At 41.3% G+C, this 15,574-nt stretch overlaps 1 pseudogene; it reads left to right on the forward strand.

The window, feature by feature from the left end:
- The first annotated feature begins 1,672 nt into the window (after positions 1 to 1,672).
- LOC116878163 overlaps positions 1,673 to 15,574 on the forward strand; it is a 122,666-nt pseudogene continuing 108,764 nt past the window's right edge.

Below are 15,574 nucleotides of genomic sequence, written 5' to 3' on the forward strand. Positions count from 1 at the left end.
AAGCGACTTGAAGAAGTATGATTTCCATTGTCTCTCCCGGTAATCCTCCCTTACATTTTCTCATGATTGCCTGCAATAAGATTTCTTAATCGTTCAAGGGGTTTAGAGTGTGATCCCTTGAATGTATAATTATCTCCATTATTCAAAACAAAGAAGACGCGTGCCAGTCAGAAAAAAAAAATAATAAAAATAAAAATGTAGCCTCCAGCAGAAAACCAAGTTTGACTCCCCCCAGCTCCCAGATTCTCCCTTTTGTTTTTTTGTTTTTTTGTCTTTTCCCAGTACTCTCCTTCACATGAAGCACTCCACACCCCGGCGTTGGTGGCTCTTAGATAGCAGCCACGATGTGGGGATGGGTACAAGCAGCAGATGGGTACTCTGTAGGGCAGGCAGCATCTGCTTCAGACCAGAAGGTTCCATATATGGCCATGTCACCCAACAGGGCACATGAGAAGACATGATAAATTCACCACAACACCTTCATAACTAGTTCCAGCATTTTGGTTTTGTTGTCTATTTTTTTCCTCCTCTCTCTAGGAAATATTCATTGATGCTAAGACCCCCAAAAGTGGGTCTTGTGACCATGGCCCGCTCAGTCACTAACTTGCCCCCTACGGTCCTTGGGATTCCAGGCCACGGAGTATAATGAGAAAAGCCCCTACATGATGAGATTCAAGTGATCCCAGCGTTATCACTGCCGCATGCCAGTGCTGGGAGCCCGAGGTACTGCTTGCCTCTGGGTTTGTGTTTCCTTATCCTCAAAAGAGGGCATTGGTTTATGCCAGGGACGGATAATTTTTTTCTGCCAGGTGTCACTGGTGCTATTTCGGACCTTGTAGGCTATATGCTCTAACGTTGTACTTATGCTGCCCTGTTGCCATGTGCAAAAGCAAGGCACAGACCGTTCAGGTGAGCATGGCTGGGCTCCAGATGAAACTTTGCTCATGGACGCTGAAACTAGAATTTCATATCATTTTGGGGGGAAGAAGTATGTCATGAAGTATTATTCTTCTTTGGATTTTCTCAACCTTTTAAAAATATAACAACGATTCTCAGCTCATGGGCCATTTAAAAGCAGGTGGCAAGCCGTAGTTTGCCGATGCCTGGTCTACACTTTAGTTCTCAAACGAGGGTCTATAATAGGTCAAGGGGAATGTCTGGTATAAATACACAACAGCACACTTTGTCGCCTGGATGGGAGATGAATGGTACAGGAATAAGGTACTCTGCCAGCTCTTCTCAGAATGTGTCTTGGGATTCTGTAACAGGAGAACCTGGATGATTTAAAGGTTGGGGTTATGGGAATTCTAGATCATAAATGCTTACTAACCCTTCCTTCCTGGCAAGGATTCCAAACCTTCCAATTTTCTGGAACACTGAATAAGATCTTAAATATTAATTGATGAGTTCATCCCCTTCTGATTTCTTGGATCCTGGGGCTATTCACTTTAGTCTCATGCCCTCAGGATGAATTGTTACTGCAGAAGCTCAGATACCAGGAAGGTGAAGAGCCTCATTTTTTTGTTTCAAAATAGGTTTTTTGAAGCCGATGACAGAGATTGGAAAAAAAAAAAAAAGGGGAAGAAGAAGAAAGAAAGAAAGAGAAAAAGAAAAACATGTCAGAGAAAACCTTGGGGGACTTGGAAGAGCCTTGGTCTTTTAGAAGTCAATAATGAAGGTTCTGGCATGGATTGATATTGGCAGAGTGTTAAGCATAGAATCGTCTCCATATCAACCAGGAGGAGTTAAAAATCTGAGGATGAGGAAGAGAGGTAGCCAAACTAGTAAGAGGCTCGGGAAGGTTTCTGAGGAAGTGACTCCCCCACTCAGCAGTGAACTTGAACAAGTTGAAAGGTGAGTGGGTAAATATTCCACTTCCCTCAGATGAGGTGATCTGCGATTACAGCTGACCAGGAGCCTACTTCCTGAATGGATTCTGGCAGGTTTCAGAGTACTGATCACACTGATAAGGAGTGGTGCTGTGTCATGTCTGCACAAAGGAGACCAAAGACAGCTCCAGTGTGGTGTGGGAAGTATCCAGAAATCATCCGTGCATCTCTTTGGAGGGTCCTGAGACCCTGAAAAAGTCACCCGCTCAACAAAAGGCAACGTCAAAGCAGTATGTGATGTGAAATACATAGCAAGAGACTTGTGGGATTTCAACTGGTGAATACTTATTGAGTGCTGACTAAGAGCCAGACACTGTTCTAGCCACTTGGGGTATACTAATGAAAAAAGAAAAGAAAACATTAAAATCTCTGACTTCATGAAGGATTTTGATGATGCGACCAGAGGGAAAGGAAGGGAAAATATACACAATAAAGGAATATATTTTTAAAGATTTTATTTAATTATTTGACAGAGGAGGAGAAAGAGAGAGAGTGAGCACAAGCAGAGGGAGCAACAGAAGGAAAGGGAGAAGCAGGCTTTCTGCTGAACAGGGAACCTGATGTGTGACTTGATCCCAGGATCCTGGGATCATGATCTGAGCTGAAGGCAGATGCTTAATCGGCTGAGCCCACCCCACACTCAATAAAGGAATACTTAAGAAATTGAAAAATGCAATGGACAAACAACAACAACAACAACAACAAAAACACAAAAAAGTAAAGTGGGATGAAGGGTCCTGGAGGGAGGTAGTTGATTTTAAATATGGTAATCAGGGGAGGTCTCATTAGGGCAATGACCTGAAGGGGCAAGAAACAGAACCAAGGGGACACCTGGCAGCACTCAGTGCAAAGGCCCTGAGGCAGACATAGGTTTAAAGTTTTTGAAGAACAAAGAGGCCAATATATCTGAGTAAGGAGTGGGTAGGGAAAGTCAAGGCCAGATGAACCACATGTATCCAGATCACGTAGGGCCATGTGTTTTATTGTAAGCTTTGGCTCTTACTCTCAGTGAAGTGAGAAGCCTTTTACTGTTTTACACAAGGAGTGACATGGTCTTACTTAATTTTTAATAGGATCACGTTAGATACTCTGAGTAAAATAGTACATAGTGCTCAAGGGGAGGCAGAGGCAGCAGTAAGGAGGCTACTGCAATAATCCTGGTAAAACAGGATTGTGGCTTAGACCAGGGTGTTGCAATGTAGACCAGTATAAGTGGTTGGACTCTGGATGCATTTAGAAGATAAGAACAACAGGGTTTTAGGATAGAATAAATATTGAGTATGAGAAAAAGAGAAAAAGTCAAAGAGAAGTCCACCATTTTTGGCTTGAGCAACTAGAAGGATAGGGTTGCCATTTCTGGAGTTTGGAAGGACTGAAGAAGGAGGTTTGAGGTTGTGGGATATCAAGAATTGATGTGAGATATGTTAAGGTTAGGATGTCTATTTTACTTTCTGGTGGAGGTGAGATCTTGTGTACAGGTGGAGAGGTAGAGAGAAGGAAAGGCAGAGAAACACATGGGCATTGATGTTGGCAGGTAGAGATAAACACCTCTTGGTTAATACCAGCTTCCACAATTGATACAGTATAGGCCACAAATGTTTCTGCATGGTGTGATATCAGTCTTCTCAGAGCTTCAATGGACTCTTGCAAAGAAGACGGAAGGCAGATTTAAAGTGATGAAAGTTACCCAGAATGGCAAATATGAAGTTGTTTATTTGTCCCCCGGCAAGGCAGAAGCTCCAGTAAAGATCCTATATGACCATCTTGCAGATTTCATTGCATGTTTGTTTTCTGTGCTACACATTTTAATAGCACAGGTGAGAAAAGGCAATAGGATGAGCGTATGAACTTAAAGAATGAGCTGAAAGTTCAAGTCGAAAGCTGAGTAGAAAATAGAAGATGAAGGAAAGAGATGTGGGGCTCACGTTAACGGATAAAGGACGTTCATAATGGTCCTGCTCTTTTGCTTTGTCAGAAAAGATGTGGATGGCCATTCTCAGATCTAGGGACCAGACTTTTGAGTGACCCTGACAGTCAGAGGAATCCTCAGACGAGCAGGACTCAAACGATTTCCCAGGAGGGAGTCACTTGCAGAAGACTCAATGGAATTATTGTTATCATCTTCAGGTTTCTGAAGGGCCGGCCGGGAGGACAGATTGTACTTACTCTCTGTGGCCCTGAGGGATAAGTTAGGACTAACATTATAGAAGCTCCAGAAAAAATAATTTCACAAGGTGAAATAGCCAGTGTTGTTCAAAGGTGGGTGAGCTGCTCCCCGGAATGACTGAGTGCGTTAGTTGGTTAGTTCTTCATCAGAAATTCCACAGCCATTTGGCAGAAAACTACACAGAGAAGATCCAGCATCGAGTTTCTGCCCAAACCTGAGATTCTATTAGCCAATAATGGCACCGTGAAAACACTGCCTGAGACAAACGCTATCTGTAAAGACTCAGCAAGATAGGCAGAAGACCAAAAGTCAGGACAAAACTCATGACATAATTTTCTGTTTATATGTATTTGACAAAGAAGAATAATGAGTGGCTACATAATCTAGCATAGAATTCATTGGCTGGTTCGATATAGAAAGATTTTAGGTTTATTTTAAATACAGAGACTTGAATATTGCCTAAATAAATAGTGGATAATTTGGCAGGTACTGGTAGTTTCAGAAGAGAGTTCTTATTCGCGCCTTTTTATAAACATACATAAGAAAAGGAAAAAAAAAATGTTTCTAAAGGAGGTTTTAAAGGATCAGAAGCTGGGATTGAAGAAGAGGCCACAAAGCTCCATTTGACTGTGGGGTGTCATTTTTCAAATGGCTCCTAATCACATTCTCCAGCCTGTCTGGAAAGGCCAAAATATTAGTGTTCTTAGCAGCAAGGCAGTTAAGTGATTACCGTCTCATGCAAATGCACTTCGGTTTCAGCTAAGATCGACTCAGCAAAATTACAGTCTCTGCATGCTTCAGTTGGCCTCAGACATTTTTTTTGCCAAACAAAAAGACTACAGCGAAGCCACTAGGATGTGCATAAAACTTCACGTAGAACTCAGATGCATGATCTGCTTTGCTTGCTATCCTTCTCAGAGTTTGCAACCCAGACTTTCGAAGCTGAGCAGTTATTGTTATTATTATTTACTCAGAAATTCCACAAATGGTATGTTAGTACTTCCTGTGTATTGGTTTCTTTTGTCGCTGTGGGGTTAGCAGTGAACACGAGCAACGTCCTGGCCTCAGGGAGCTCTTGATGGAAGGGGAAGTCGAGGACGGCAGAGATGCGTGTTATGCCACATGCTGTGATAGAAATGGCAGAAGACGCGGTGGTAGTGGTAGCCTTCAGGGGTGACTTTGAGAGGTAATTAGGTTTTAGGCAAGAAGACGTGATGGAAGAGTGCGTCCAGCAGAAAGCAGAACATGAAAGGTCCAGGACCATGGAAGAAACATATTCAAACCTATTTCCAAAGCCATTAGTACAAAGATATTTGTCAGAGCATTTTTTTCTTTTTGTAGTTCTCTACATTTGTTTCTCTAAAAATCTCCATCCATTCTGTATAGGGTTTATATCTTGCGTCCTTACCTTTTACTCTCTCCTGGTATTAAACTTTTTAAGCTAGCCTGCATGGAAATTTAGAAAGGAGTGAGTGTTTTTATGCAACCCATTCCTTACCCAAAAGGACTAGTTATCTATATATTCTCTGTCTTCAAATACATGTGATAAACATCTGGAAGGTTTGATTAACATGTTAGCTGCTAATAGTGGCCTTCCTTTTTCATCTCTGATTCTGAATCTGTACAGAATGCAAAAAAATCACCTAGGAGTTTGTTCAAGTGGCTTCTTTGGATTGGTACTGTGTCTTGCAATTCTCTGTGGACCCTTCATTATCCTGCTGGGTTTTAGCCAAATGCCTTTTCAAAGGTTTTTTGTTTTTGTTTTTGTTTTTTGAGTCATTTAATAAGTTCACCCTATTAAGCAGTCACTGTAATTATTCTTATTTTACAGTTAGAATTTTGTCACAGATCAAACATACAGCCTCCAGAGAGAAAGGCCAGACTGTGTGCAGCGCACTAGCTCTTAGGATGTTCTACCCATGTCTTGGCACTCTCCAGATGTGTTCCTGAGCACACCTCACCACGACCAGAATGTCTGCTAGCATTTTTAAAATAAAAAGCTTTAAGACAGTTATATAGCTCAATGATGTGAATCCAAGTCGAATCCCAGTAATAGGAAAACCTACATGTGAACTCTTCACTTATGATTAATTAATGAACTCATTCATTCATTTAAGTGTTTATAGAAATCCTGTTTTTGTGCAAAAGCACAATTCTAAATTCTGGGCCTATAGGGTAGAATGAGAAAGAGTTGGTTCTTTGTTTTTTAGGATACTTGTCTAATAAGGGAAATGAAAGAGACAAATAACCAAAACAGGACCATTGGATCCTTATTATGTGCCCGGCACTATGCCAAGTATTTTACCTTCCTTCATTATTTCATCTCACAGCAGGTAGTATTAGGATTCCCATTTCATGGAAGAGGATCCTGAGGTTTAGAGGCACCAGCCAACTTCTTCACAGTCTTACAACCAGTAAGTGGCAGGGCTGGCTCTTAAACCCAGGCAACTGGACCAAGGGACTGTGTTTTTAACCTCCTCACAATGCTGCTCTCATAAAGAAGGTGCTCTGTGGGGCAGTTTGAAAGTGGGAGTCCTTCTGGAGGCATTGGAAAGGTGTGGTCAACAATCTGTATGACCTCAAGTCTAGTTTGTCACTGTTTTCCACAAGTTTCACACATATTTTCCCACTTCTTCACACTCTTGCTGCTTCTTTGACTTCAATTTGAAATGAGATCACCCCTCTATCAAGATCACCCCTATCAAAACCTGTCTGTCCCTTATGTTCAGGCCCCTGGAGCACTGAGTGCATGAAGGCCTTTTTTGAAATCTACAATTGGAATTAATTGTTTGTGTTTTTTCTGCTTTCCATCTCATCACCTGTTGTACCTGTGTTTTACTTTGCCTGATATGATAGATGATTTCTTTTACCAATTTGTTTTCTCTGTGCCTTTCCTGAGTGCAAGATGTATGACTCATCTTAGGCCTAAGACAGGGCAATGGTACTTGCTTGCTGAATAAATAAATGACTTCAGTTTGTCCAGAAGTAGGCATACTACGGCCACCTAGAGGGCTTCAGTGTCCCAAAGAAGGAGCTGGGCTTGGAGTGGTTATGTTTTTCTGAAATAATTAGGATCGAGTCACTTGTCTTTACGTCAAGTACTTCTCCATCCTAGCATGTCTGGAAAAAGAACATTTTCCTTGGACCTAGCTTTCCTTCTTCTCTCTCCTCAGGGAAGAGGAGCTGCATTGAAGCAGGTTGTGTAAACCCAGATGAGACCTGGTCACAAATACCACAGATCCATTTGTCCCTCCTTCAAGTCTGAAGGCTCAGGAACCTGCTCAGGGCCTGCTGTGTAAAGGTTCCTTTCTCAATCAGTCTGCTTCTATCACATTAAAGAACAAAGCCACCGAGATTCTTCCTAGTTATGTGCTTTCTGCCGGGGAGATGCGGAGATCCCAGGAGCTGGAACGTGCAAGACTAAAGCAATCTTCCCACTCCACAGGCCTCGTCCTCTCTCCTCCAGACATTCACACAGGCTTAGAGAGGCTAATTGATTTGTCCAAGATCACAGAGCTACTTACTAGGACTTTTTAAAACTAACTTTCCCAAATCACATGGAGCTAAAATGATACTACCAGGCATTGGTATTTTAAAGTTTGAATCATAATCAGTTTCTTCTTTCTCTTATTCAAGAGACCTGAGAGATTATATCTCAACTTCTAAAAACACGGACTCTGGGGAAAAAAAAAAAAAAAAAGAGGTGGGGGTAATTGTTATGAACCAAGGGCTTAAGACAATAAAAGAAGGCACAGTTTCTGGTTTCCCCATCATCTCAAGCGCCGTTGGATCAGGCTGTCTCCCATCCAAGCTAGAGTATCAGGTTCACGGCAAGCTGCTAGGAAAGCTATATCTATTTCAAGGTTACAGCCCTGGCTGTGCCTTTTTTTTTTTTTTTTAAATCTGAACTCTTGAGCCAGGAAGGGGGTCCAGGAGGGTAGAGAGACAGAGACAGAAGAGAAGTGGGGGTTATTTCAGGCCTCGCTTCTCTAAGCCTTCAACGTCTGAGCTCCAGGACAGACCTTCCTGTTGTGAAACACTGGGCCAGTTGTTGCGGTCTGAAGATAAACAACATTCCAGTAGTTCTCCTGGAGGCTACCCGAGGCCTTGTGCTTTTCAACATTTCCCTGGCCCTGTGATGATCCAGAAGCTGGGAATCAGTGCCTTACCTGCTGTGGTATACACGGTGGTAGTTTTGTGGTCTCTGTGCCCTTAAACTGGGTAATGGTAATGAGGTCTGCTTGCTTATTAAATGGTGAAACACTGGTCCCTTTTGTGTCACTTTGGAGGCCCAAGCTATGCTGATTGAAGGTTCGTGAGAACAGGGGCTCTTTGCCCTGATGTGCAAGGTTGCTGTCATTGTTAAAGTTTGAGGTTGACTTAGGACTCACTGGGGTTATGTAAGGGCAGGTCTGGAAACCAGTTGCAAGCCTTTAACAAAATCAACCTGGGCTTATCATGAAAGGGTTGGACCTAAGGTCAGTATTCCCAATAAAATAAGCATTTCAAATGAATTTCTCATAAGTTCTTCATTCTTATATAGGTAGGCGTGTCTTGAAAGGGCATAAAGCCACAACAAATGAAGGAATAGCCCAGTCTTGTCTTGCACACTGGGACTGAGGGCTTGAGGCATGATTCACGGACTGTGAATGCTCACCCTGGTCCTGGCTTAGGTCTACCTACAAATGCCACCAGCACCCAAGAATTCACAATACACTCTTTCCCTTCTGGATCACTTTCTATAGTTTATCAATCGCAGTCCTACCCATTTATACAATTGTTCCCCATACTCACCCGTAAGGTATAATAAAAGGTATTATTAACCTCATCTTAGTGATAAGAAACTGAGGCTCAGAGAGAAGAAATGTCTTTCTTTCCCAATATCTTATGGCTGTCACCCTTGTCTAAGTAAAACAATGAAAATTTTTGTTGGCTTTAGATATTGTTTTCCTTTTCGTGTGTGTCTATGTGTAATTGCTAATTGAGTACATTTAAGATGGCTGTTGCAGGCAGACATATCAAGTGGTCCCAGTGATTCCTGCCTCCTTTATTCTTTGCAAAAAGAAAAAAATATATATAATTGATGTGGCAACACATTTACTATCAGGGCCTGGTCTGGATCTTATAGTATAGACGACTTGAATAAATATTCAGATGAAAATATTGAATGTTATATTTTCAATAAAAAACATATAAAAACCATAAGTTAATAGAAAGGTGAATGAAAAGAAAAATAACTCTTTTTAATCATTAACAAATAAATACAATATTATCATCTGCACCTTCTTAATAAAGCTTGGCACCTAGCCTCTAATTTTTGAAACAATGACACAGTAAGGTAACTAAGAGAATAAGTGATAATAATAAAAACACTTGTGCAGTAAAACTAAATAGTTGCATATTCATAAGACATAAAGCAGGGTTATAGAGAAGAATATCCACAATAGGATGGCAGACTCCATTATGTGGAACAAAGATTGGGGAGGAGGTTAAAAAGAGAAATAAATGTAGTAAAAATGCCTCACATGTACATGAGCCATAGAGTTTTCAAAATTGTTTAATATAAGTGATTCACTCTAATCTTTACAACAATTCTGTGAGATCTTAGAGAAGGCAGGGTGAAAATGGTTATTGCCATTTGATAGGCATGGAAAATAAGAGCCCGTCATGTTAAAATGTTGCCTGAGCTCTTAGCAACAGGAAAGAGAAGAGGTTCATAACAGCCTTTGCATTTGGAGCTTTATATTAGTGCTTATGCGTTTACAGCTTAGCATTTTATGACAGTGTGCATATCAAAATGTGTGTGTATGCTTACAAGTATGTATCATTTAAAGTTTTGATGGCCAGTAAGTACAGGCATAAGCAAAAAAAAAAAAAAAAAAAAAAAAGGAAAAGATGAACTCCAGATATTTTAAGGCAGCAGTGGAGTGTTTGCAAAATAATTTTACTTTCCATTAAAAATCAATGAAGACTTTTCAAATAATCAGCATTTGAATAATTCAAGAACTGTGTTCATATAAACCTTTTCCCCCCTTCATTTAAAATGTTTGGTGTTTGTTTTGTTTTTAGGAATAAGAAGTCTAGCATCTGTAACATTTGCTTATAAAAAGGGGACATTTAAAAAAAATCAATGTTGGATAAGGATTAAATTTCCTATAATGATTTATATTCTGTCTTGGAAATGTACTTCAGAGTGTGATGTGGACTCATCAGACCACCAGACATATTTTGCCAGATAGCCTGATGAGAACACATTCAGCAGAGATGGCGAGAAGGTGTGGCACTTGGTGGAGGGGAACCAACAGGGATGGCAGTCGTCATCTTGTAAAGGAGGAGCTTATGATAAGGGAGAAGCAGAGAAGCCCTGACTTCCCCCTTTAAACTACCACCCAAGGCCAGTGCAACCAGCAGATGTCAGAGCTTAAAGATTCCTTAGTTCATTTATAGAAAGAAAAATAAGAAGCCAACGCAGGTTATCAGGAAGACCAGCCATCTTCTGTGATTTCCATTCTCCTTCCCCCTCTTACATTTTGAGGTAACTAGGGTCTCCCTGCTGTGCCAGCCCGCATGGAACTCAGTGGGGAGAAGAGAGTGTATTTAGTATTACACTACGATGACCTCAGAGAACTACCACGTCTCTTTCCTCAAGGTCAGGGAGTTGGGGGTGGTGTTCAGGTAACTCCCTGTGCAGTGACTCTGACTGAGGCTTGACCGTGACTTATCTCCATGATCCCTCCTTGATTAGCCTAGCCTGTCACTGTAGTGTAAGGGAAAATGTAGTGTCCCAGGGCTCAGAATTTCCCTTTCTGCACTTTCCACCTAAAACCCAAGACCAGATCCTTAGCCTCACATGGCTTCATTGTTTTTATCTCCTGCACAGGATTTAACGATTCCTACCATGACATCTTCCCACATTTTTACAGAAATTAAATAGGATGGGGGTATTAAGATTTATAAACCCCAAAAGACAGCATAAGTATTAACTATCATCACCGGTTCCCAAGGGGAGTACATAATAGTGGTGAGAAGCTCAGGGTCTACAATTAAACTTTGTTCAAATGCTGCTTTGGACACGTATAAGTTGTTTGAATTTGGGTGAGTTGTGTAACTGCTAACTCCCAGGTTCCCCCATCTGAAATGGCCGTGATAACAGTCCCTTGAATGGGTTACTTTGAGGGTTAAGTTAAGCAGTGTCACAGTGCTTGACACATAGTAAGCAACGGGCACATTTTTCTGTCACTGTTATTCTGGGTTTCCAAACTGTGGCTGCTGTGATCCCCGAGTCTAGTAGAGCAAAGCCTTTCTGGAGATCCACTGACATGATTGCCTGGGTGCTCTTTTGAGGTAATCCTTAACTATTTTCAGAGATTTTATTATTCCCCAGTTTTAAAATGCAGTTATTTTTATAGAGGGCAGTAGCAGTGGGAAATCAAAAAGGTTTTTTTTTTTTTTTTTTCCCTTTTAAAATTTTCTCACTTCTGCATCACCTCTAATTTTTTCTGGAAGGGTAACAGGCCTTTGGAAGTGAGTGAGTTGAGGGGCAGGGTATATCAGGAAAGGGAACAAAACAGATTGGATTGGGAATCTAGTCCTGAGTCTTCTTCTACATCATCATGTGACCTGTCACCCTGGTTTTCTTTTCTGAGAATTCTGATTTCCCATCAGTGAACTAGGAAGGGTAAGCCTAGATATTTTTCAGCAAAGTAAAATAGTCTTGGTAAAGCATGTAACATAGTTTCTGACACAGGGTTAGGACCAAGTAGTCATTCTTTCCCACTCTTTTTTAAGGAATTTCTAGTTCTAACATTCTGTGATATTAGAATCACATTTTTTGGCAACTTAGTCTTGTTGAGGTATTTGACATAAGGACAGAACCTCCTGGAAAAGGTCAGGAGAGGTTTCCTGGGCGTATAAACTCTTTTCTAGTCTACCTCTAAGATAGCTTCTTTGATAATACTTCTGCGGTTTTCTCCTAGTTGAGCCCATAACATTCTTGGGTACAAAGCAGTATGTACAGAAAATGAGTCATTTACCCCCAAGTGGTGACTGAAATCTTGTTGCAATGCCATACACTCAATCACCAGAATCCTTTAGAAAGCAATGTTTATTAAAGGAGGATGGGCCATGCTGAGCCAAACCCTGAAGACCACACAGAGAACTGAACTTAGAACCTTCACCTAATTAATTGCTCTAATTGGCTCTACTACAGCCGGCTCTACTATAAAGATATTATCTGGTAGAGCTGAAAGAAGACCTTAAGTATCCTTTCTAATCAAGCTTCTCATTTTACAGGAGGGGAAAGTCAGAAGAGAGTCACAGTTATTGTTCAGGGGTCACAGATAGTAGAAGAGGTAGCCTGAAAAGCTAGATCTCTTGATTCCTAGCTACTACATCAGTAACACTTAAAAAGAATGCCAAGGGGGTAGAGAATACGTTTTTCTTTATGTTTAACCGAACTTTCTTCTGCTAAATTTTCCAAATCTCTAGACACTGATGTGTTCAAGTTCAGTTAATTAATGGAAAATATTTTGTGTTCTGTAAATGAAAGGTGCTGCTGAAGGCTATTTTTTTTCTTAAGATTTTATTTATTTATTTGACAGACAGAGATCACAAGAAGGAAGAGAGAGAGGAGGAAGCAGGCTCCCTGCTGAGCAGAGAGCCCGAGGCAGGGCTCAATCCCAGGACCCTGGGATCATGACCTGAGCAGAAGGCAGAGGCTTTAACACACTGAGCCACCCAGGGGCCCCTGCTGAAGTCTGTTTAAAATGGCCTTGAGACTGAGGCTGCTGTGTTTGCCCTGGGCCAGTCTCTGGCGGGCGGTGTGTGTTGGGATGCCATTTACTAGATGGAATCTCAATGCATGGATTTCAGGTTTTTATTGCTTCTATGGGGAAACTGATGCTTGGTGATGTCAGAGCATGGGTCCTGCAGAACCCAGACTGACCAAGGTGCGGGGTCTAGTGGACACCTGTTGACTAGGGGTGGTGGGTTTATGGAGAAGCCTGAGAAAGCTAAGCAAAATCATGCGAAGAGAACAAGGGTTCTCAATTTTGAGTATGCATCAAAATCACCTGGAAGCTTTGTTAAGACACAAATTTGAGGATCTACCCCCAGTATTTCTGATTCAGTAGTCTGACTCACCTACTGAATCAGACAGGAAATCTACAATTTTCTGAGTGGTCCCAGGAAATTGGTTTTTCTATCAGTTTCTTTAGTGATGCTGATGATACTGGCCTCCGGACCACACTTTGAGATCCTCTGGCCTACAGCATAATGTGTTGATGCACACAGCTGATAGCCAGTATTTGAATGGAATATAAAGAATTCAGGAGGCTTTCTCCTTAATGGGCTCCCTGGGCAAGGACTTCAGCTTTTTCCCTTGGGTCAACTTGGGTCTTTAATGATCTGGCTAGCATTCAGGAAGGCATTTGATATTCTGGTTTTAATGTAAACACTTCCCACCTGTCCCAAGTATGTGCATCCCTTTCCAAGTGCTGCAACATTTCTGACATTGGCGGATGAACCCTAATCTTCTCTCTCCTCCCTTCTCCCTCTCTCCCTCTCTCCTGGCCAGCATCTGTTCTTTTCACAGCTGTGCGCTTTCATTCTGTCTGCCCCTTTCTCTTCTTGTCCCCAGGCTCTCACCACCCCTCCCCCTCCCATTAGGATCAAAATACTCTGTTTTTATTTATTTACTCCACAGCTGTCAGTGTTGTGTCTGGGTCACTGCAGTGCAACTTGCAGGGAAATGCGATCCATAGAGAGTTCTTAAAACTGCAGATACTTGTAGTAACCAATGTACACACACTCCATAACACAGTCCCCTTCCTCGTCCCTGGGTTGGTCTGAAGTGGTTGGCTTAAGGTTGTATGTCAGGGTGACCCCAGGAGGAATGAACCTAATGGCCCTTGGAATTTAAACCAGGCCATTTAAAGGTATTGAACAATTCTGAGTATTTCAGACTTTAGCACTAGAAAAAGAGACAGAATTGTTTCAGTGGAAAGAGCTCTAAATTAGGAGCTGAGAAACTGAAGTTCTAATTTCAGCTCTTCCACTAATAAGCTGAATGACCTTGAACAATGCCCTTTCTCCCTCTTTCTCTTTGTCTCCCTTTTCTCTCTCATCCTTACATTGAAAACAGCGGACCTAATCATTTCCGAAGTCCTGTCCTCAGTGGCTCTAAGTTATACTCTGACTCTGTTGAGCATTTGAATCCAGTGTGATGGGTCCACATACTGGACACAGTGATTCCAGTCTGGGTTCTAGGGAGCTTCTAATAGTAACTGCAAAACGAGAAAGGGTAGGATTTTGAGGCAGACACAAGGACAGTGAAAGCAATATAAGTTAATAAATCAACCAATAAGGATTTATTTGGCAAGTAATATGTCTCAAGGAGATGTCAAAGAGGCAATTTAAACTAATTCCACTAGTGGTAGAAGAGGCAACAAACTGGAACAGATACGGGAAAGGTCAATATCAGAGAAGGATCAGTGTGATACAGAAGGAAGTGATCAGACTCTGCGAGTCTTTGCTATCTTCTATCCTCCACATCATGTTCTGAGCTAAACCAGCCTGAAGGATAAATTGCACAGTCATGCAGAAAACACACTTAATAATTCACTTTAGAGAGCCAATTACAATTACGGTACACAATCACACTGCCTCTTTCATTTAATTAACACAATAATCCTATGAGGTAGCCGAGTAATCATCGTTACTCTCATTCTTAATGTTCAAGATCTGGGATCAGAGAGGGTGGTGGACTTTGCTAACTTCCCACAGATAGTAAGTGTGGTAATGTCATCAAAATACATAACTTAATTTTCATTCGTTAATTGAAAACCATGTAATATGTCTTGGAAATGGGACTTCCTGGGGTATGTGAAGATGGATGAGATATTTTCTGTCCTCAAAGGCAATCAAAGGCAGGTGTAGTGGACAAAGTCAAGTGTGTAAACAAGGGGGTACCCTCATGAGTTATAGGGGCTGTGATAAAAGACTTAAAGTACCTAAAGTTTGACAGGAAGTCATACTTTTTTCTGTTAATCCCTAAGTTATGAGAGTTTCCTGTCTGATATATTTCAACTACATTTTATTTTAACTCTATTTCTTATTATCAAACAATTCAATATGTGAAGTAAATATTAATAAGAATTTACGGTAGAAAAAATACCATCTAGAAATACTGACTGTGATGCTCGTTTCTGTAAAACAAATATGACTTATCATGACTCATAATTTATAAATCAAACATATTTCCATGGCGATAAATATCTCAAAATATGATTTTGAAAAGAATTTGCTGAGGTGTGGTGTCTGGGTGGCTCAGTTGGTTAATCATCAGCCTTCGGCTCAGGTCATGATCTCAGGGCTCTGGGATCGAGCCCCACGTCGGGCTCTCTGCTCACTGGGGAATCTGTTTGTCCCTCTCACTCTGCCCTTCTGCCTGCTTGTGATCATTCTCTCTCTTAAATAAGTAAATAAAATATTTTTTTAAATTTGCTGAAGAATGAGTCAG

Source organism: Lontra canadensis, unplaced genomic scaffold, assembly GCF_010015895.1.
Source record: "Lontra canadensis isolate GAN:19392208 unplaced genomic scaffold, GSC_riverotter_1.0 scaffold56, whole genome shotgun sequence".
Taxonomy (NCBI): domain Eukaryota; kingdom Metazoa; phylum Chordata; class Mammalia; order Carnivora; family Mustelidae; genus Lontra; species Lontra canadensis.